Source organism: Callithrix jacchus, chromosome 14 (assembly GCF_049354715.1).
Source record: "Callithrix jacchus isolate 240 chromosome 14, calJac240_pri, whole genome shotgun sequence".
Classification (NCBI taxonomy): Eukaryota; Metazoa; Chordata; class Mammalia; order Primates; family Cebidae; genus Callithrix; species Callithrix jacchus.
The window spans coordinates 15693591-15716545 of NC_133515.1; positions in this window are offsets into that span (position 1 = coordinate 15693591).

The following is a 22955-nucleotide window of genomic DNA, read 5'->3' on the forward strand; positions in this document are numbered from 1 at the left end:
AAACATTGCTAAGTCCCTTTTGCCATATAAAGTTACATATTCACAATTTCCAGATATTAGGACATGGAAGTCTTTGGGAGCCATTAACCCTCCTTTGTTTATAAATTGCCTTGCTTTGCAAGTCGAGGGACTCCAGGTGGAACCCTTCCAGGAGCTGAGGAAATAGAGGTCAGGCTGGCCGCGGTAGAGGAAGAAGTGGATGTGACACCCCAGTATTCTGGGAAGATCCAGGAGATGCTGGATGTTCCACAACGCAGGTGGAAAGGAACCCTAGGCTGAGGGCTCTCAACCTAATCCCAAAGAGTCCTATTCCAAACCTGGCACAGAAGCGATACAGACTCTGTTTAAGGGATGCCAGAACTTAGACAATGAAGATATCAACAGGGCTCAGCGTGGGCTAGAGAACAGGGAACTCTGCCAGAAAAAGTTCCAGGGCTTCTGCATGGCTTGGATGGTGATGAGTGAGCCCCATTGATGGCTGGAGTGAGACTTCTCTGCATCCTAGCAACTGAGACTTGGGCACTGGGCAGAGTATTAATATGATTTAGAAAAATTAAGTAATGCGACATTTCTTTACCTGAGTACAGAAATCCCTAATCTATAATTGTGTGTCATTAATGGTTCTATAATGTTAGAATTGTAGCTAAGCATCAGCCTAAGTAGTTTCTTCCACTGACAGAAGCAGAGGGGCAATTGAAGACCCACCTCCAACCTCACCTTCTCTAAATGTCTTCTCTACAAGTCCAGCTACAGCAACACCTCCCTCTCCCTTAGCATTTACTGACTCTCCTTGTATTTGGCATTTGGCTCGCATGTCCTTGTGCTGTAATTCTATTGGATGTGGACACACTCAACATCCCACCTTCCCAATCTAACTGTAGACATTGAGAAGGGCAAGTGTACACGTTGTGCATCCCTGAGTCCCCTTTCCGTGCCTGTACCACCACTAGCATGGTAGATCCTAGAAAAATGTTTATTGACAACGAAGATTCCAGGAAAGCTCAAGAGGATCACAACTAGAAAGTACAAAATAGAAACAAGAAAGTACGTGTAGTGGTTTGGGATTTGTGGCTTTGGGCTTCGTGACTTTCATCTAGTGTATAGTTTTTCCATTGGCTTAGATTCCTCTCTGCATTAGGTCATTCTTGCATGGCTATAGAGAAATACCCAAGACTGGGTAATTTATAAAGGAAAGAGATTTAATTGGCTCACAGTTCTACAGGTTATACACGAAGGATGGCGCCAGCATCTGCTTGGCTTCTGGGGATGCCTCAGGGAACTTGTAATCATGGTGGAAGGTGAAGGGTAAGCGGGAAGGTCACATGGTGAGAGCAGGAGCAAGAGGGAGTGAAGGGGAAGGTCCTAGACTTTTAAACCAGATCTCACATGAACTAACTGAACAAGAACACACTCATTACCAAAGGGATGGCACCAAGCCATTCATGAGAAATCTGCCCCTATAATCTAATAGGTCTGCTCCCACGAGACCCCACCTGTAATATTTGGAACACATTTCAACATGAGATTTGGAGGTGACAGACATCCAAACCATATCACATACTATGCTCCATTCTCCATTTAAATCTTGGCCTGGATTACACAGTATGATCCCTCCTTCAAGCCATGCCCTTTCCCTTCTCCTCCACTCCCTGTTTCCAGTCACACAGCATTCCCTCATCTCTGACAACCCAGCACCTTCTCACAACCCCATACCTTTGCATACACCCTCCCTAGAAAACTCCTATTGGCCATTCATTCAAGCCCCTCCTCCTGGGGAAATCTGCAGCCCCTCCCCTGAATAGTCATCTCTCCTGACTCAGTTATCAGTCCTGCCCCAGTGTTTCTCAGACCTTAAGAGCATGCAAATCCCCCAGGAGATCTTCTTAAAATACAGATCCTGATCCAGGTAGTCTGTGGCTGCAGGGATTCTGCATTTCTAACAAGCTCCATGATGTGATACCACTAGTTCAAGGCATGCTCTGAGTAGCCAGAGTCTACAAAATAAACAATGACTTAGTGCATTTTACTATCATTTCTTTGTATGTAAACTTCTACCAGAACAGATCCCCAAGGCAGAAACTCAACCAATATCCTGAGTCACTCAACCAATATTTGTGAATGGCAGAGTGAATCCCTGGGTCTCCAATGTTTAGCTCAGTGCCTGAAACACAGCAGGTACTCATTAGATGTTTATTAAGTGGATGAATAGACAGACTGTAGAATTTTAGGAACAGCTGACTTTAAAATAATTGGTTAATTCCATTATCACTTTTCAAATAAAAATATCTGGGCGTACAATTGCATGTTAGACTATCAACCCAGCTTTCCATTTCAACAAGAATAAAAATAAGGCCAACTATTTGACTAAAGAAACAGGATGTGTGGGGTTTTGCTGTTCATGTGAATGAGAAGTGTAGGTGGGGGATAGATCCCTTAAGTGCTGAGGCAGGAGCGAGAAGCCTCAGCCTATTTCCATAGAAATAATGAAGAAGAAAGTAACTAGAAATATAACCATAGTAGTTATTAGTTATTCACATGTGATCTTAGTTATTCATAGGTGAGCCTAGTTCTTTTACTAATGCCTCTCAGGTCGCAAGTGTGAACCTGGGGTGACATTGTGAAAGAAACGACTCTAAGACAAGAGGCTTTAGGCCCTCTGTCATGCCCCGTAAGGGCTGCTGGAGGGCGCCTTGGCTGTGCAGCAGCGCCAGTGCTGGGAAAGTGCCCGCTGTTTAGCCATCCAGGGAAGGAGATATCCAAAATGGCCAAGACATCTCCTTCCTTGGAAGCGTTAGGAGAAAACTCCACTTCGCCAAGATCTTGGGTAGGCCTGATGCTGTTGGGTAGGCCTGATGCTGTCAGGTAGGCCAGCAGACATCCGGGGGCTTAAATGTCTCTATGTGATGCTTCAGTGGTCACGTTCATGTCAACTTCATGATCCGCTTCTGCACCTGGTTCCTTTTTTTCTTAGAAGAGATAATCAGTAAAAGTAATACAAATCTTAATGTCTTTGTTCTTTCTTAACAAGTATGGAAAAGTGCTGACACATTATGCTCCTTACCTCATCTTGGCTACTAGAAATTCCTGAGCCCCTACCTGTATGACATGTAATATACTTGATCCTATCACTGCCACGCCCTACTTACCCTGCTCCCAGTTTTGTGCTCAGTAAAAGTCAGAGCGTCCAGGCATTTGGGGCCACTGTGTTTTGGTTGACAGTGGACCCCAGGCCCAAACTCTCTTTTCTCTATCTCTGTGTCTTGTGTCTTATTTCTACAATTTCTCGTCTCCACACCAGCAGAGAGAGGCTCACAGAACCCTGTAGGGCCGGACCCTACAGAGAAGCAGTGGGTAACAGAGGCCTTGCTTTCCTCCTCTGGAGTAGGGCATTAGGAAAGAAGAGAATGGGATCCTTCCTTTACAGAACCTTCTGTTCTCTACCAGCAGCTGCCTAATGCCCTTAGTGCCTCTGATAGCAACCTGAGATCTGGCTCTCTGTGGCTGTTGAGGTTTCACTGTCAACAAATGAAGCTATAGTGGCCTGACGGATTTGCATATTTCTATATCCTTTTCCACCAATGGGTATGTTATAGTTCAAAACAAACAAATACCAAGCATACATACTAAAACGGGTTGGAGATTTCCCACAATTTCCTTTTAATAAAAGAAAACCTTCCATTGAATTAAATGTAAAGAAATTTAATTAAGCAATGAAGGATTTGTGAACCGAGCAGCCCCCAGAATCACAGCAGATTCACAGAGACTCCAGCGCAGCCACGTGGTAGAAGATTTATAGAACAAAAAAAAAAAAAGGGAAGATAACATACAGAAATTGGAAGTGACGTATAGAATGGCTAGATTGATTAGAAGTTGGTGTTTGCCTTATTTGAACACAGTTTGAACACTCAGCAGTGTGTGAATGGTTGAAGCATGGCCACTGGGATTGGCCAAGACTCAGCTAAGCTACGTTTTCAATCTTGTCTGCCTACTAAGCTACCTTGCAGTTTGTCCAGAAGGACTCAACTATAAATGTAAGGAGTCCTTCTCAGGCCATATTTAGTTCACTTTAATAATTTGAAGGCCACATTTGCTGGCCCTAAAATGTGTGGCTAGTAGGATCCTGCTTTTCTCACTTAGCTCCACCCCAATCTGTGAAGAGAAAGTGCTACAGTAGGGAAGAAGGAGTGAAAATGAGAGGCACTGGCTGAGAAATGAGTACAGCTCCCCCTCCCCAAACCTTAGGATGCGCCCTAGTCCAGTTGCTTTGGTCAGAATCAATAGAAACGGAATCTGGCTAACTTGAGCAGAACCGAATGGAAGACGGGTGGTAGCTGATAATCTTGGAGGAAGCAGAAAGGATGCAACTCAGAGCAGAGGCTGGGATCTAGGGTGTGGGAACCAAAGGGCGGTCTCCTCCAGGGGCTGCTGTCTGGATGAATCAGCCCCCACCATGCTCCATCCTGGCATCACTCCACTAAAGACCCCCATTCCCTGGTAGGCCATTCCAACGGGTGCAGCTTCGGTCACCTGGAAAAAAAAGTGAGCAAAATCCTTGACTAAAATGCCATCAAGCGCACCCAATGCAGGGTAGGAATTTCCGAAGAACTGAGCAATATTATCAGAAAAAAGAGTCAGGAGGCTAAAGTGACAATCATCTTCCATCACGCACAGAGCTGGACCTCACTCCTAGTGCCTAGAAAGAGGCAATGCTGAAGTAGGGCACTTCCAATACATTCAGTCCTCATTTTTCACGGGTTCTGAATTTGTGAGTTTGCCTGCTCAAGTTTGCCTTTACAAAATGCATTTACAACACCAAAATCAATACTGTGGGTGCTTCTTAGGTTATTCACAGACATGTGCAGGTGGTGAAAAATGCAAGGCACCTTATCGCTTTTCCGGCTGTGGTGGTGCAAGGCAACACGCTGCCTGCTTTAGCTCTCCTGCTGTAAAGCAAGTGTCCTTTTCACCGTCTATTTCACACCACTCAATGTTTGTGATTTTGGTTGTGATTTCACTGTGGCCCCCCAAGTGTAGTACTGAAGTGCTGAGTTGAGTCTAAGTCCAAGAAGGCTGTGACATGCCTTACAGAGAAAACACATATGTCTATCAGCTAAGCCTCATTACAGAATGAGTTATGGTGCTGTTGGCTGAGTTCCATGTTAATGAACCAACAGTACATATTCAATTATGTGTCTTTAAACAAAAACACGATGTTATGTATTGACCTGTTTATGAAAATGTGGCCAGAAGCTTGAAGGAAACTAACCCTGTATTTCTCCTGGGAGCAATGGATCAGTATTCATTAATTCAATGTTCAAGTGGCTTTGTGGAATCTAAGTACTGTGAATAATGAAAATTGATGGTATGTATGTTTAAATTCTTGGTCTTTGATTTTTTTTACTTTCTATGCTGTGTTTTCCTCAGATTTAGATTTATTTCATTTTACTTCAAACCAGCTACTTCTCACAATTCTTGCATATTTATGAATTTATTAGCATTTAATTAAATGCCATGTCAACATCTTGAGCCTTCTCATCCTAGGGTAGGGAGGAGAAGAGTTGATTGTGGGGACAGGCATAGTCTTCCTCAGAGAGTGAGTGTCTTCCTATCAGGTTTAAAAGATGACAATCTTTTTCCCATTTAAGGAAAGCAATCAGCTCTGCTCGCACAAATGCTGCATTTCCCTTGCAAATGAGCTTCATTACCAGCTTGTTTTATGCTTTTTCCCTTAGCTAGAGTGAGTTTCTTTCTTACGGCTCTGTGTCATAGTAGAAAATGGTCTCAGCCCTGAATTATGTTCCCATCTATAGCCATGTTTAATTATGGGTTTTGCCAGGAGAATGTGCCATGAATTCTGTGTGTGTGAGCACTTCAGAAGGAGCTCTCTGGTCCTGTGAGACTTCTCTCAGGATTCTCCTGGATTTATAGAAAATATCCTTTTTACATATTTAACTTATCTTCAATGTTAAACCTATTAATTCCAGGCTTATTAAGAAAGATTAGCAAGTGGCTTGGCTTGAACTAAAATCAAAACCAAAGAGAGACCAAAAGTCCCAATCTATGTAATTATTCACTAATAGTGCCAGTGACAATTATTAATACTGTATTGCAGGCATAGATCATTATATAAAATTGCTTGTTTGCTTAGGGGGAAATTTTCTTACAATGGTATTGATAGAAAATTTTATTTTAAATATCAATATTTTCTATGTCTTAGCTATCTCATTATATACTCAATATAAAAACAGGTCACAAGAATGGGTTAGTAATTTACAAAATAAGAACACAGATAATCAATTAACATACAAAAACATGACTGAGCTTGCCACTGAAAAAATAACATTCAAATTTAAACAGGCTATAATTGTTTACCTATTAAATGGATTAATACTGTTTATTAAATAATATTAAACCAGTATTGATGAGTTTGCAGGCAGACTGGCACACTTAGAAGCTTCCAGGCGGTGGGGAATGGGATGCTCTTCTACTGGGAATTGGGCAGTGTGCATAAGCACTGTGAGTAATGTACATCTCCATACATTTATCCTTGGGAACTGTCATCAGCCATTTGCTTAAACAATTTTGTTCAAGGATATTAAATGAAGCATTGCTTATATAGTAAAAATTTGGGAACACACCACATGTATGATAATAAGGGAAGAGTGAATAGATTGTGGTCTCTCCTTATAATGGGATATTATTCATCCACTAAAACTTTTTGAACAATGGGTAAGTGCTAATTAAAACCACAGTGACCTTTACACATTGTATGAACGTATCACATTAGCACATAAACCCTGAAAATATCAACATTTATTATGTATCAATAACAAGAACACAGTGATAGTCATTTTACCCCTGTCAGACTGGTAAATATTTAAAAGCCTGGTAATCTTGCATATTAACAGGAACTCAAAGCAATGAGAATTCTATGCACTGCTTGTGGGAATAAATCTGTTACAACCACATGGACCTCTGTTGAGCAGAAGCTAGTTAGACAGAAGATGCACCTGCCAAAGAATCCCACTCCAGGTATGTTCCCTGGAGAAACTGTAGCACGTATGTGGAGAAGGAAGATGAGACTAAGAATGGCAGAAGCAAGGGTGTCTGCACCCAAACGAACACAGGGGACATCGAGCATGTGCATGAGCAGGACGGTGGAAACACTGCAGCACATTCATACAATGGTGCATCGCACACCCGGGAGACAAATGGCAGGGATTGACACACGTCCACATGGATCCATCTCCCACACAAAATAACGGGCAACAAAAAGCACACTGAGGAAAATATATAGAATAAGACAGCATTTAAGTTCAAAAACAATGCTGTGTTTTGCTTAGGAATACAAATATATGAGGGAAAGGCATAAAGAAATATTTAGGATGATCACCCAAATCTGAAAAGAGGTTGCCTCTTGGTTGGGGAAACTGATGCCAGCTAGGAAGTGCACACAAGGACCGTCAAAGGTGTTACAGTGTTTTATTGCTTTACTGGAGGGCAGCTACAAGGACAATTCTTCCTCTTTTTTTGTAAGCACTAAACAATGGATAATATTTTTAAAAGAAGACATAGTGGCATAAGAAGATACAGTATAACTGAAATAGGCAAGTACATTGTGTAGAATTTCACATGTACTATAAATATATATATGTATATACACAAAAAATATGTCCATAGTGATTACTTCTAGATATTGGGCTTATTACTCATGTTCATTTTCTTTTTCTCACATTTATTCATTTCTGAGTTAAATAAATTATTTCTATCACAAGAAAAAAAGTATTGAAATGTTTTAAATTTAAAACTCGTACCCTCTTGGGACCTTGCTCAGTGTACTTAGTCATAGGCTTAGGTTAAATTACAAGCTTCCAGGAGCACTCAGCAAACATCCTGCAAGGTCCAACTCTGATACTGTGGAAGCATGTAGAAAAGGCTCCTAGTGACAAGACACTATTCCCCTCTGAGATGAAAATAATCCTACTGCTTAGGACTGGGGACACTTTGAAATGCCATTTATTGAGAGAGGGAACAACTACATGTGGGGAAAGGAAAGAATGCTGACCTCAGACATTTTAAATCCCTGCAGGGAAGGAAGCTTCTAGAAATGTGCCCGGATTGGTTAATAGCTGGTGCTCTACCAGCTGAAGGAAACCTTCAAAATGCTTTTCAACCTGGTTTTGTTTTTCTCTAGCACCTCTTCTTCATAAAGTGTTCACCCTGGACAGACGGGTTAGAACAGAAAGGAGTGACTCAAAGCCACACGCTGTTAGGGTAGAAAGAGGTCTGGTACCCACCTCCTGAGTATCATCGGATGTCGGGCATGGGAGATTAGGGGAGTTTCACACAGAGGCTGGGACTCACAGATTAAGTGAGCCCTTGTGTGCACCTGTTCCACACAGACCCTGCCTTCAGAATTCTGTTTTAGTATATGTAGGTCACACAAACAAGCAGAAGAATAGGGTTCAGTTAACTCTGCTTATAAACTGCAAAATATTTCCAGTGGGCTAAAAATGCAACACGCATAATTGAGCGAGCTCTACTTTATTTTCAAATCTGTTCTGGTGCTAGCTGAAACTCAGAGTCTGGGAAAACTGACAGTATTTTCCTCTCATTTGTTTTCCCCAGTTCTTTTTGACCTGAGGTATACACTCAGCCATTGTGCCCAGGTAATGGTGGCTGGGGACTTGGCAAACCAACACATTTGCCCATCCCGAACACGAAGGATGGGCAAAAGGTGGACACCTTGCGCTGTCTGGGGAGACTTGAGAGGTCCAGTGTCTAGTTAAAGAATAAGATAGGGAAAACCCCAAATTTTTTTGAATGTTGGTGATGCTATGTTTATATGTCAACATTTTATTAAAGGATAACAGATACAATTGTGAAAATCATTAATATATATCTCAATACATTTTCAAAAGGTAGAGCAGGTTTTAAACGAGGATATGAGTGGATAAGGTAGTAGCTCATCTTTCCTTTTGTCTTCAAGGGAAAACACAGACTCCTTAAAATCATGCCCGTGCAGCCTGCACCAGAGATGAAACCAAAGCAACGCAGAGCATTTCAGCCCAGGAGGCTCAGTGCAGCCTCTGCAAAATGTATCTGTGAAACTGTCTTTGGCAAATCCTTAGCCCTGAACGTCAAGCCAGATGGAGCGGCCACTGCCTCCTGCAGACTCTAGGCTCTTGCAGAACGGCTCCTGGCCAGGCCCCTCATCTCTGCTGCCTCCCTCCACTTGGACCCCGGCTTAGAGACCTACAGGAGAGAGCAGGATGGTGAGAGAGGAGATCTGATTTCTGTGCTGCCGCCGTCCCAGGGACGGTAAGGAGAGGGGTAGTGGAGGAGCTGGGCAGGGAACAGCACTTGCCCATTCCTGCCCATGCTGGACATCTCTGCAGCTCTTCTCTGGCTGCATTTCCCAATGTTCTTTCCACATCCTTCCCTAATGGCCTGGGCGGATAGAGCCAAATGACAGTATGGCTTCTGATCCTATGATGAAAACCCTAGAAGACAATGTTGAAGGGGGCAGGGATTTCACTTCTTTCCATTCCCTAATGCAGGCTTTGGGTGAAGAGAAGTGGTCAGAAGGGAAGGAGGGAAGGCAGGAGGAAATGGAGCATCATGAATGATGAACACAGCGCCTGTTATGTGCCAGCCCTCAGACTGCTGCAGAGGGCACCTGAGGCATGATTTTGCCTTACCTTAAAATGTCACCTGTAACAGATCTATGAGTGCTCTGCCTAATTATCCCCTCAGTCCCAGGCCCACAAAGGTTCTCCATAGCCCCTGCTGTGAGGGCTGCCTTGAAGTGCCCACTCATAGCCAAGGACTGACAGCCATGGGGATATAAATCCTGCAGCTTTCCTGCCCCTGACCAGGGCATCTGCAGGCATGAGCCTTGCTGTCCAGAGCTCCCTGTGGGATTGAATGAGCATAGCCCTGCCTGCGTCTTTGTTGATATTGCAGCTGGTTGGGATTTCATCCCTCCTCACTCCCCAACGTGGGGTTTTCCTGTGAAAGCTCTCTGAGAAACTCCTTTGGGATCTTGCCTCAGGGTCCACTTCTGGGGGAACCCAAACTAAGACATTGCTATCCTGATTCCTCATAAATATTTCCAGTCCTCCAATTTTGGTTCATGAAACTCAGAAAATGAATCTTAAGTAAATGTATGCTATTGCGGCATGCGTATGATCTCCAGTTTTACTCTCTTAATGATTCTCATGGAAACCCTGCCTCGAGGCAGAATTACCAGACATGTGATATTGAAAAGGAGACAATCTATTATACACATGACCATTTTAACCAAATTGCCTTCTAAGGTGTGACTCAGAGTCCCTCAAAGTATGAGAACGCATCTGAGTTCTTGTCATCTGTGTTAGTTCACCAAGAATGAATCCTCAAATGATACATGAAGGGTAGGAAGGTGTGTACAAAGGCAAGGCTGCTCTCTCATCCCCACAGGGCGGTGTCTGCCCTGTACCAAGAGACCCTCTCACCAGGCCCTGCCTCTGCAACTCCTGTGATCACCCAGCAAATCTCCCATCCCCCACCACCAACTCCCTGTATTAGAGGTGAAGGCACAGCAGAGGGGAGGCAGGTCCTTCCCCAGCCATCATGCACATCTGTGATCTTTGACCTCATCCTCTGTGCCACCTGAAGCTCGAGAGAGGCTCAGATGCCATTGGTCTCCATGTGCTGATGTCTCTTTGGTACAATAGTCCACTTAATATATACAATTCATAACTTTAAAAAAATCAAAGCTAAAGTTATAAGATGAATTTGCCCAAGTCTCTGTTTTTTAAAGTATATTATAATACTTTCATTGTTGCCAGGAACCATGGACTTAGGCTTTGTGGTGACGACACGGAGGTGGGTGAGTCAGTCCAGAGAAGGTAAAAGCAACAAGAATTCATTCTGTTGAGTTTTTATACTTACGCTTTGTGATGCAGAATTTGTAGCAAATTCCCTGTAAGTGTTTTTCTTCAGAGTACATGTGACACATTTCCTGATACCTGCCGAAAGTTGATTTTTAACAGAGTAAAATATTTTGGAAGGTAGAGTGGGGTGTCATGTAAAACTGCACTCCAGACACCCACACTTGCTGCTGTGACGTGTGTTCTACCTGATTATTGAAGTGGCGTGGGAGTGTCAGTTAAACATTTGGGGACATGTGATGCTTGGGGGTGTTGGTTTTGTTTTCCCTATATCCCTGCTTTACAAGGCAAAAACTATTTTTTGTACCTCCAGATTATTGTTTTTCTCCATTCTCTTCACCCAATTTTTTTGTACTTCTTTTTCATTTAATCCTGCCCATATCTGATATATGGACCACCAAATCATCTCCACTGCAAATCACCTGAGTTCACTGACTTCCCAGCCAGCACATGGACAGCCACTTGCCCCTTTGACCCACCACACACATGGGACATAAAACACCAACTGTTTTATGGCCCCATTCTGGAAGACATTTTCTCACTTATCATTCCATAGGCTCTCAAGGGGTCTCTGAGAAATATGTTCATCTTCCGAAGGGATGATTTTTTTTTCACTTGTGATAGCCTGAACATCAGTCTTTGGATAGCAATTGTGATTTTTGCGATTAACATATTTGGCAGCTCATCCATTTATTCATTTGCTTATTATTCATGCAACAGGCCTTTATGAGTTTGCTGCGTATCATTATTAGACTTTACAAATGGCTGTCAAAAAAGGCCAGAAATCTTGCTAGAGGACAGCACAAAATAGTTCATAGGAAAAGAATAGGAAGTGTGAATTAATCACCTTCATAACATTTAGGGGTAAGCCAAGAAAAGAAGAAATGAAGACAAACCTAGGATCACAACCCTCTCCAAATATGGTACACAAGAGATGCTCTTAGCCCGTCTCCACTCAACAAGCTGGCTGTAGCAATCATCCCTCATGCTTTATTACCCTGGAAAACACACTGACTCAGGGCCAGCATTGGGCTTATGGATGAAAGGGCCCCTCCAGGAGACCTGGGTCAGTCAGACCCTGCTTGTTTTATCATATGTGTTCATGCCCAAACTCATTCATGACCTTTCTTAATATTGTTCCTCTTTGTTTTTCTTTCTTTCTTTCTCTCTCTCCCCCCTTTTCTTCCCTCCCTCCTTCCTTTCTTTCTTTCTTTTCTTTTTTCTTTCTTTCTTTCTTTCTTTATTTCTTTCCTTCTTTCTTTTTCTTTCTTTCTTTCCTTCTTTCCTCCTTCTTGCTTCTTTCTAGAGTCTCACTCTGTCACCCAGGCTGCAGTGCAATGGCATGATCTTGGCTCACTGCAACCTCCACCTCCCAGGTTCATTCTTGTGCCTCAGCCTCTGAGGAGATGGGACTACAGGCGCACATCACCACGCCTGACTAATTTTTGTTTTTTTGTATTTTTAGTAGAAAGGGGGTTTCACCATGTTGGCCAGGCTGATCTCAAACTCTTGACCTCAAGTGATCCTCCTGCCTTAGCCTCCCAAAGTGCTGGGATTACAGCCGTGAGCCACTGCACCTGGCCTTAAAATTGTTCTTAAATGTTAACTTATTCTTAACATTGTGTAATTTGTTTAAATATTGTCTCAACTTATGAAATATGAGAAGAAAAGAAAAGAGAAACATTGCTTGAATGAAAAATAAGTTGAATACTTTGGAAAGAATCACTAGCACTAACCTCCATAATCCACAATTAACTTATATTTATAACACATTAAATACAGACACAGTTTGTAATAATAATAATAATAATAAAACTCTGCAGTTATTTTTTTAAAAATCAACCATTTAAATTGTTTGAAGGTTAATATAGTTCACAACTTAGGCAAATGACAAGAAGCAGTTCATAAAAGAACCACTACATGTTACAGGTAAAAACTTTCATCATAAGTAGTTACTTGAAAATGCAAATTAAAACTAGATTTACTAATAAAACAGGCAGATGAAAATTAAAATATGACTCAGTATTACAGTCTCATTCACTCTTGATATGAGTCTGTCCCGGAAAAAGTTTTCTTATAAGCAACTGGTCCATATGTATCAAGAGCCCTAAAAACCATTACTTCCTTTAAGCACAATTATTCTACTTACAGTAATTTATTCTAAATCAACAATCAGTTATTTGGCCAAAAACGTATGCACAAAGACATTCATCATAGCACTATTACAACGAAAGATTTAAAGTCACTCACATGTACTAAATTAGGAGAAATATATTTATGTGTGTATATAAATATGTATTCCATATCAATATGTATTATCTCTCTATACACAAATGTATATAATATATAGATATATATTTTGAAGATATATATGAATATTACATAGTCATTAAAAGCTGGACACTTAAACAATAGTAAATGATATTGGAACTGCTCATTTTATAATTTTTAGAGAAAAATAGTTTCTGAAATTATATATACAAAATGATCCTTTTTTTTTTGAGATAAAATCGCACTCTGTTGCTCAGGTTGGAATGTAGTGGCATGACCTTCGTCTCACTGCAACCTCCACCTCATGGGTTCAAGCAATTCTCCCTGCCTCAGACTCCTGAGTAGCTGGGATTACAGGCACCTGCCACCATGCCGAGCTAATTTTTTGTATTTTTAGTAGGAATGGGGTTTCACCATGTTGGCCAGGCTGGTCTCAAACTCCTGACCTCAGGTGATCCACCCTCCTTGGCCTCCCAAAATGCTAAGATTACTGGCATGAGCCACCACACCAGGCCAATGATACCATTTTTAATTTAAAAGTTGCTCTAGAGATTTCTATTTCTAAATTGAAAAAAGAATAAGAAAATATACAAGGATGTTGACTAGGATGTTGAGATTATTTTTCTTCTTTTACATTTTAATTTACTTTTCTAACTTTCTGTAATGACTATACATATGACATTTAAGACAAAAATGTTTTGAAGAAGTTGCTAACAAAAGATCTCTCTCTCTCACACACATACACACACACACACACACACACACACACACATTCCAGAAACAGCTGGTGATGCTTCCCAGTCCAAAAATCCAGCCATGGTAGTTAGAAATGGCAGGTGTCAGGGAAAAGGCTCATTTCTGTGCTGGGAAGAACACTGGGTGGTTCCAATCTGGGTGACCATGTGATTTCACAAATATTTCTAAGGGCCTTTTCTATATTAATTTCACTTTCCATAAAGAAAAACATGTAAGACCAGGTTTACAGAACAACTCATTTAAAGCCAATTATTGGATGGTTGAATAATTGGATGCTCCCTGTATTTCACTGGCGCTGCAGCAGTAAATTCCACTGGTTCTCCTGCCTGGAGCATCCAAGACTTGAGCCTCTTCCTTGTGACTCTATCTATGGTCTCAACAAGTTGAACTAGCAAACTAGAATAAACAGACCTTCATCTGCATCTCAAAATTAAATCCAGCCTAGAGTTAATAATAAAGTGCTGGGTTGATTTGTTTCTACCTAACAATCACCAAAACAAAAAATTTACCAAAAAGTACAGATGGATTTGAAAATGTCTGAAAATTCCATAACTGAAAAAATGTAATCTGTGAATCTCATAATTAATTTTGTTTCCAGTTAAGCAACCCAGAAAGCAGCTGAATGCTCTTTTCAATCAACATCTCACTAAATTACGTAGAGTTCCTTTGTTCGATTATTCTCCTGTTTCCAAATGTCAAAGTCTGAGATATTTGGAATAATGTACACATTACAGAATGAGAAATGGGTGAATAGAATATCAATTCATCTTAAATCCAGATTTCCAAAGATATTAACTCCCACTTATCCACACTGATTTTAGAAATGGAAGTAGTAAAAATTGTTATTTTTAAAATTAAGTTAAAATATTATTCAAGCAACATAATATTCAAAAGTATAAAACAGTTCGTACTAAATTTCCCAATACAAAGTAACCAGATTTTTAAATAACATATTCTGTAGAAGCTGGTCCATTCGATTCAATAAAAAATTAAATTAGAAAAACCTCATGCCTGTTAATGGAACTGAGAAGACAACTTGCCTTTTTCTCTGTAAAGGACATGGGGGCTTTAGATAACCATATGTTTGCTTGGAGTCAAAAACGGGTCATGGCTGCCAAAAAAAGCCAGAGCGATATTAAGCTGTATTAATAAAAGTGCAGTGTCCATTGCGAGGGTGATAATAGTCCCTTTGTGGTGTGCACTTGTTGGAGGGCAGCCCATCTGGGGCACTGCAGCCGCTCTGACAAATGAGGCTGCCCGGGCAGGGGCCCTGACGTGCCGGCTGCCTGGAAGGCAAGTCAAATGGCGAGCAGATGCGAGGGCTGGAAAAGGCAAGGGGAAGCAGGGTGGCATGTGACATCCATATTCTAGCATATGAGGAGCTGTCATGGGGGAGGCGGATTCTGCAGACTATGTGGTTTCCAGGGCAGAACTAAGAGCCAAAGGATGGAATGCACAAGCAAGAAGATTTCAGCTCCCCATAACCAGGCCTTGCAGCTATTAGAGGAAGGGGAGTACTGATTCTCCATCGGGAGAACCATGGGCGATGGTGGGATCTCAGGATTGCAAATGTGAGGGATTTTGATTCTATAAACTCATCTTTTCTTATAAGGAAGAAAACACAAGTGTATATTAGCAAAATATTAGTGTTGGAAGATACCTTTTTATATATTTTATTTTTTTAAGTTCTGGGGTACGTGTGCAGGACGTGCAGGTTTGTTACATAGGTAAACGTGTGCCATGGTGGTTGGCTGCACCATTCAACCCATCACCTAGGTATTAAGCCCAGCATGTACTAGCTCTTTTCCCTACGGAAGTGACCTTTAAAGGTCTTCTGAGACAATCTCCTCATCTTACAAATGAGAACAGCTTGGCCGAGGGCTGCTAAGACAAAATCACACACAGGTAACTCAGAGGGTTGAGAGGGGACTGGGACCTGCCTCTCCTGCTGGTGAAGGCAGTGACCTTCCATGACTACATAGCATTACCACTTTATTTTCATTAAAAATAGACATTTGTATCTCCACCTCACATATTCACATGGGAGGTGGGTTGAGTTGGGGATGAACAAATTGTCTAAGTCTCTAATATTTGTGAAGAATGCTGTTCAGCCATAAAATGTGAATGAAAGACTAACCCTGACAGTGAGGAGTCTACCATCTGGTTGGAAAGGAGAGAAACTATATACTAATGAAAATAATCCCATTGCAAGGCAGTCTGTAAGAGTCAAATAGTCAGTCTGGGTGCCAGATGCCCTACGATTTCGGAGGAGGAGAAACTGGGCTAGATGGAGAGAGACATAGGACTTGAAGATGGCATAAGGTGGAAAGAGCAGGTGCTAGGAAGAAAGGTTTACAGGAGGGAATGTTGGATTGGGGTGAGGAAGACAGCCAGCAGTCAGGCCCAGGGCAAGTTCTTCCTTTCACTATCACTACACAGTCCTGCGATCATTAAGTAGAAGTGCTCATTAGAGAGGAGTTAATTCACAATGTCAATAGCCGGGAAGATATACCTTTGTCCACATCAAACCCCTCCTTACTTGCTATAATGTGACTCCCCATCAGGAGTTCTCAGGCTCCAGGAGCTGGACATTTCTTGCCAGTATGGTTTGGACAGCACACCATGACCCACTGGGACATACATGCAACAATGTCCAATTAAAGAAAGAGACCAGCTCACAAAAGATATATTCACTTTACCCAAACTCAATCAGGCAAGAGAGGAGGGTTAATGGTCATCTGAAAAAGAATGCCTGTGGGATTTTTTGTGCGGCTTCCGAAACTCCAATTACAGCCTCGACAATTCTAGCTGAAATGTGAAGCCGGTCAGGATATGACACTTAGTTTACAGGTGTAGCCAAAAGGAGGCAAGTAGCATGCTGTGTGTAACTAGACAGATTTGTCAAGGCAAAGTTGAGAGTAAATGATGCAATCCAAAAGTCAAGGCAAATAGAATGATCAAGAACCATCAGAGTCCTTCTTTCCCAGAATTCTTCTCTTTCCCCTAATATTTAGATCGAGAGCAAGACAGTAAGTTTGGGACAACACAGGCTGCCTCACATGCATAGTGCGTTTTCTTTTTTCCATACTGAGGAGACAGTGACGGCCAACATCATGTCGTAATCACAGGAAGCACAGCTCTGTGTAAACATTCCAGTTGATTTTCAGAACAGCCCATCCCAGGTGCCTATAAAATAGCTGCAAGCCAGAAGGAAATTCTTGCAAATGAATAACAAACAACTCCAGGTGTTCAAATGAGGAACATTCCCTAGATGCTACTGCCCAGACAAGCTCAGGTCGTTTTTCCAGGCAAAGTTGGTATTTTTAGTTTAAGGAACCAATAAATAAAAAATGAAGGTCTTGTTTACACCCCCTCTTGGTTCTTCGCTAGATCCTGAAAGGGGCGGCTGCGGAGGCTGCATTTTAGGGACCCTGAGCTCTTTGAGAAAAACACTTTTCTCCCCATTTCAAAGCACTTGTTTGTATTTATCTCCAAATGACACAGTGGCGGTTTATTCAGTGACAATCAAAATCGCAGTTTCTGAAGGGTCCTGACTCCAGGGAGAGAGAGCTCTATTGTAGTCCTCTGTCCACATGCCTGACTGCTTTGAGAGAAAATTAATGACTTTGGAGACTGACATTTCTGCAAACCCCAAGAAAGGGACAATTTTCTCTTTCTACTGACCAAAAACTCTGGCGTGAGATTTCTGTACCATAAACGAAACTTCCAAACGAGGATGCTACTTTACCAAGCCTGGGATGGGTGCATAACCCACACGGTGAAGGAGGAGGACTCTGGCTTGCTAAGTGTTTGTTGCATTGCATTTTCTTGCAAAGATGAGCCGTCCTAGTTATGGTTTCCCAGAATACTGAAAGACATATCCTACTTACTCATGCCCAAGGAGCACAAGCAAACTCCACATCCTTTATTGCCTGGAATGAGTTACAGCATGAGAAATTGGAGGGGGAGGCAGGAGCGAGGCGACGGGTTTAAGGCAGCTGTGTCTAAATAAAAAATTCACTAGACTTGGCGTCGGAAAACCTGAATGTGAAACGGTGCCTGGCACGCAGCAGATGTTTAATTCAAACAAAATAACGTCAACAATGAAGGCACAAAACTCACATTTTTAGAGAACAACAAACAAAATACCAAACAGAATGACTTGAGTAAGATTCGGCTTCCTTCCTACAAGATGTTTCTTTTTTATTCAGCTTTTCCCAATTTTGAACACAGCGGTGTTGATCCACCACAGCCCTTTCTCTTTTCGGACAAATCAGTGTGTGCTTCTGTGGTTGCTATCCGGTCTCAGCTGGTTTCAGTAGAAATAAACCTGCATTCAAAGCCAGACTCTGCCACCTCCCAGATGCATGCCTCTGGACTGCTAACTTCCCTTTTTATTACAATGTGGGTAATAAATTTCTAACAGACAGGACTGTGAAGAACCACTGAGATAATGTGTAAAATGGTGCTATGTACATGTAGGAGTTCTTCTATGAAATTACAAAATACAGGAATAGAAGAAGGAGAAAAAACGGCCCACCTGTTTCTGGCCTGACCAGGTGCCATAGTCCCCTCTGAGTGGAAAAGAAGGTCCAGATTTTACTGAAGCTGATGGGCATCTTGAGAGGTGTGGCGAGCCCAGGGAATCAGCCTCTTGCAGCCCTCCCTGTACGTTATTCTGAGCGTGTTTATTTAAAGTGGGTCATTATTCAAGCCAACTTCGCTTGCAAGGCCTTGAGAAACATTTTGTGCTGCCCATGCAGCAACTGCAAAGAGAGGTTCCACCGGGATGGTCTCAAGGTCCCCAACTCCCACATCCAAGGACCCCCCCACCCCGAGAATCAGAGGCAGGGGGCCCCATTCCCTCCCCTCCCGCTCAGGCTCACAGGGAGCATTCACCCTCCACTCCCATCGTCCCCATCCGCTTCAGCAGAAGCATAGGCATTGCTTCTGGGTCCTGTGACCATCTACCTTGGAAGCAGAAAGCCCACTGCAGGCTGTGAACACACTCAGTTGCCAGCATGTCCACCAGCGTCCCAGGGACCTACTCCTTCACAGATGGCTCTGGGACACAGAGAATTTGCTCAGAAAGCAAAATTCTGTTGTCACACTCTGTAAAAGCTTCTGGGAAAATCGTATTTGTAGTTGTCTTTAGTTGTCCTTTGGCTCCCTTTCAATCAGGGAGCCTTCCATTTCTCCTTGTCTTTCAAATCCACATCACAGTCACAACTGCTTCCTTCACAAGAAGTCATCAGCCTCAAATGCCAGAACACAATCTGCCCTGGGGAGTGCAAGGTGCTTTGCAGATGCTCTCAGTCACTCTCCCTGCTGCAGGGGGCCAGGTTTACAGGGCCAGTGTCCCTCTCAGATGACCAGTTCCTGAAAGGCTGGGTGGCGGGGAGAGGATTCTTATTCATCTTTTGACTTCCATTTTCTGATGCATGCCTGCTACACAGGAATAAATAATGAATGAATAAGTAATGCAATAAGTGAATGAATAGGACTGTTGTTACACAGATCCAAACAGCTAGCAAGCTGAAGTCTTTGTCCATCAAGAGACAGGAGGCATTGCAGCAGTCAACATGCTTTTTTAACTGTGCATCTACTACATGCAGAGAATATTGCAAAAAGTAAGAAAGGAAGAAAAAAACTTCTTCACCAGATGTCCCTCATATAGCTTAGACATATGTTTTCCAAAAATAGTTGTTCTAAAGCATTTCTCTCACATTGGTTTCTCACTGTAGTCTTGGAGAAGGTATTTCTACAATGTTTAAGGGATGGGAGAGAGGTAGTGAAGAGAGAAAAAGAAAAACTGGAAGTTACTCATCTGATAAAGAATCTATTTTAAGACTCCCTTGGACTAAATGCGGCTGCTTCTCACCAAGCTCCTAGCACACCTGACTTGTTCTGTGAAATGAATGTTGCCTGCCCTCTTCAGCTAGTCATGTGGGTGTTAGGATTTGTTCTGCATAGGGACACAGCCACGTAAACTGTGATTTCAGTAACAGGTATGTAAACAGATCAATGGCATGACAAACGCCACAATAAATTTAGTGCCTTTAACCCATGCTATGAAAGACAGCAGGGAACTCTAACATCTCTCCACACCTCTGAGATCATTGATTTCTAGTACCCAGATGATAAATAAAACCATAATGGTTAAGATGGGGCAGACAGGACTCTGCAACCTTGCTAAATAAGTATTGGCAGGGATCTGTTCCCAGCTTGTGGAGAAGGTCCGTGCCAGAGAGAACATTATTGATCTATTTGGAGAGAGTGTGGCTTTCATTTATTTTAGGTCCTTAGCTATTAATCTTCGGGCCTGGCTTGGGGCCAGTAAGAGAGGGACTGGTATGTAATGATTAGAAAGAATTACTTGGCATGAGCGCTCTGGGCTCAGCCCCAGCCTCTGTCTCTCCTCCTTCTACTTGCACACTGGAGAATCTCTCAAGCCTCCAGGTGTACAGTGGCAAAATGGGAGGAGCAAAACGCTTTGCACACAATGCAGATTTGTTCCAATGATAAAATGCAATGATTCTGGGGGTGCCCTATGGTCCAGTGCAGTGGGTCTCTGGCTTGTGTTGAATGGAAATCACATGGGGTGCCGGCTCCCTTCTCCTTGGGCTTTTAGTGCAGTAGGTCTCAAATGGGGCTGAGAGCCTGCATTTCAGACAAGTTCCCAGAACTTATTAGAACTTGTCTGTGCTGCTGGTTCAGGAACCACTTTAAGTATCCCCAAGTCTAATGGCTTTAGTGACCCTGGAGTTGGGTAGTCCCTGACTGAAATCCCAGCTCTTCTGCTTCCTGGCGGTGGGATTTTTTTTTTTTTTTTTTTTTTTTTGACGGAGTTTCGCTCTTGTTAGGAGAGTGCAATGGCGCAATCTCGGCTCACTGCAACCTCCGCCTCCTGGGTTCAGGCAATTCTCCTGCCTCAGCCTCCCGAGTACCTGGGACTACAGGCATGCACCACCATGCCCAGCTAAATTTTTGTAATTTTAGTAGAGATGGGGTTTCGCCATGTTGACCAGGATGGTCTCGATCTGTTGACCTCGTGATCCACCCGCCTCGGCCTCCCAAAGTGCTGGAATTATAGGCGTGAGCCACCGTGCCCGGCCGGCGGTGGGATTTTGGTCAACATTCTTATCCTCTCAAAGCCCCAGATTCCTTGTATGTAAAATAGGTAGAACCCCCACCTGCCTTGTAGGGTGGCTTTGAGAATTAAAGATCCATGCCCACGGTATTCAGAGTTCAGTATCGCGTTGGTTGCTCCTGACTGCCGTTCTGATGAAAAGTTAGGAGGCTGGAAAATTTGATCAACTTTGATGTCCATGGTGAAGTTCAAACGCTGCTACAGAATTTTGTGTGCGAGGAATGAATGAGAAGGAACAGAAGTCAGGATCTCTATGATTGCTGAGGCTTAGGATAAAGAAGATCAAATGCCAGGCAGGATGACAACGGGATTTCCCGGGAGCCAAATAAGCTGCATAGTGCGAGTCTCTGGGGACCCAACCTTGAGTTGAAAAAGGACCGGCCTCAGGGGTCAGGAGCCAGGCTCTGGTCCCAGCCTCAGCGCCGACCCGCGGTGTGACCTCGTCTTCCCTTAATATCTCTGGGACATGATTTCCTGATTCACAGAATGGGAGGTTGCATTCGATGACCTCTTCTGCTTCTGAAGTTCGAAGAATCAGACATGGAGAGCACAGCAGGAAGGAGTGATGCTTAAGTGGGGAGGAGATGGTACAGCCTAGGCCCTGGAGGAGGACAGAGGAAGTGCTGGGGTGGGGAGCTATCGGAAGGACACAGAAAGGGGTGGGGGAAGGGAAACTGCCTTGTTATTCTTCCAGCCTCCAAGAAAAAGGAGCACATCATCTTGTCTCAAGCTGGAATTGGACTGGATTCTGCAAATGGCTCCCATGTCTGGTGGATGCTCAAGCCTGGTGCAGCTAAACCCAGGACAAATTAAGGCTGCCAAGTTACCGGAAAATGAGAGGGACCACAGGGACCACACGTCGAGGCCAATGTCCTTGAGAGGGTTCTTTTTGTTCCAAAAGTATAAAGAAAAAGGACTGAGATTCTGCCAGTCCTTGGGAAACGTGTGATCCCTGCAAATCCAGCACCATCCCATGAGACCCTGAAAACTTGGTAAAATGCATGTTCTGAGACCACTAACAGTTGAGATGTAGCTGGTCTTTTAAAAAAAATGCTGAATGCAGTGGCTCACGCCTGCAATCCCAGCACTTTGGGAAGCCAAGGCACACAGATTACCTGGAGTCAGGAGTTCGAGACCAGCCTGGCCAACATGGTGAAACTCCTTCTCTACCAAAAATTACAAAAATTAGCCCAACATCGTGGCAGACACCTATAATTTCAGCTACTCAAGAGGCTGAGGCCAGAGAATCACTTGAACCCAGGTGGCAGAGGTTCCAGTGAGTTGAGATTGTCCCATTGCACTCCAGCCTGGGTGACAAAGAGCAAAACTCAGTCTCAAAAAAAAAAAAGCTGGACTTTTTGAAAAATATTTCTATTGTGATTCCAATTTTGCTTTGCCTTAAGGAAAAAGGCATGCAATACAATGTGCCGAGAACATACGAGCCGCAGTGCTCCTGCAGGCCGCTGTGCTCCAGAAGGCCGCAGTGCTCCTGCAGGCCGCTGTGCTCCAGAAGGCTGCTGAGCTCCAGAAGGCTGCTGTGCTCCTGCAGGCCGCTGTACTCCTGCAAGCTGCTGTGCTCCTTCCAATGAATTGAGCTCCAGAAGGCTCTAAATGCATAGTCGGCAACTCTTTACCCTCCAATCTGATGAGGAAAGTTGGGGCTAGATGATAACAGGAGATCCTTGGAGACAGTAAAGGACTAAAGCAAGATTTTCTTCTACTTCCAAGGGAAACCAGGCTTAGGTCAGGCTGGGTGTTTCCTCCTGGACTGGTGAAGGGCTTGCAACAGAGGACAGCCTCACCTGGAGAGGAAGGGAAGGTGCTAGGGAAGGTGAGGTGGCTGG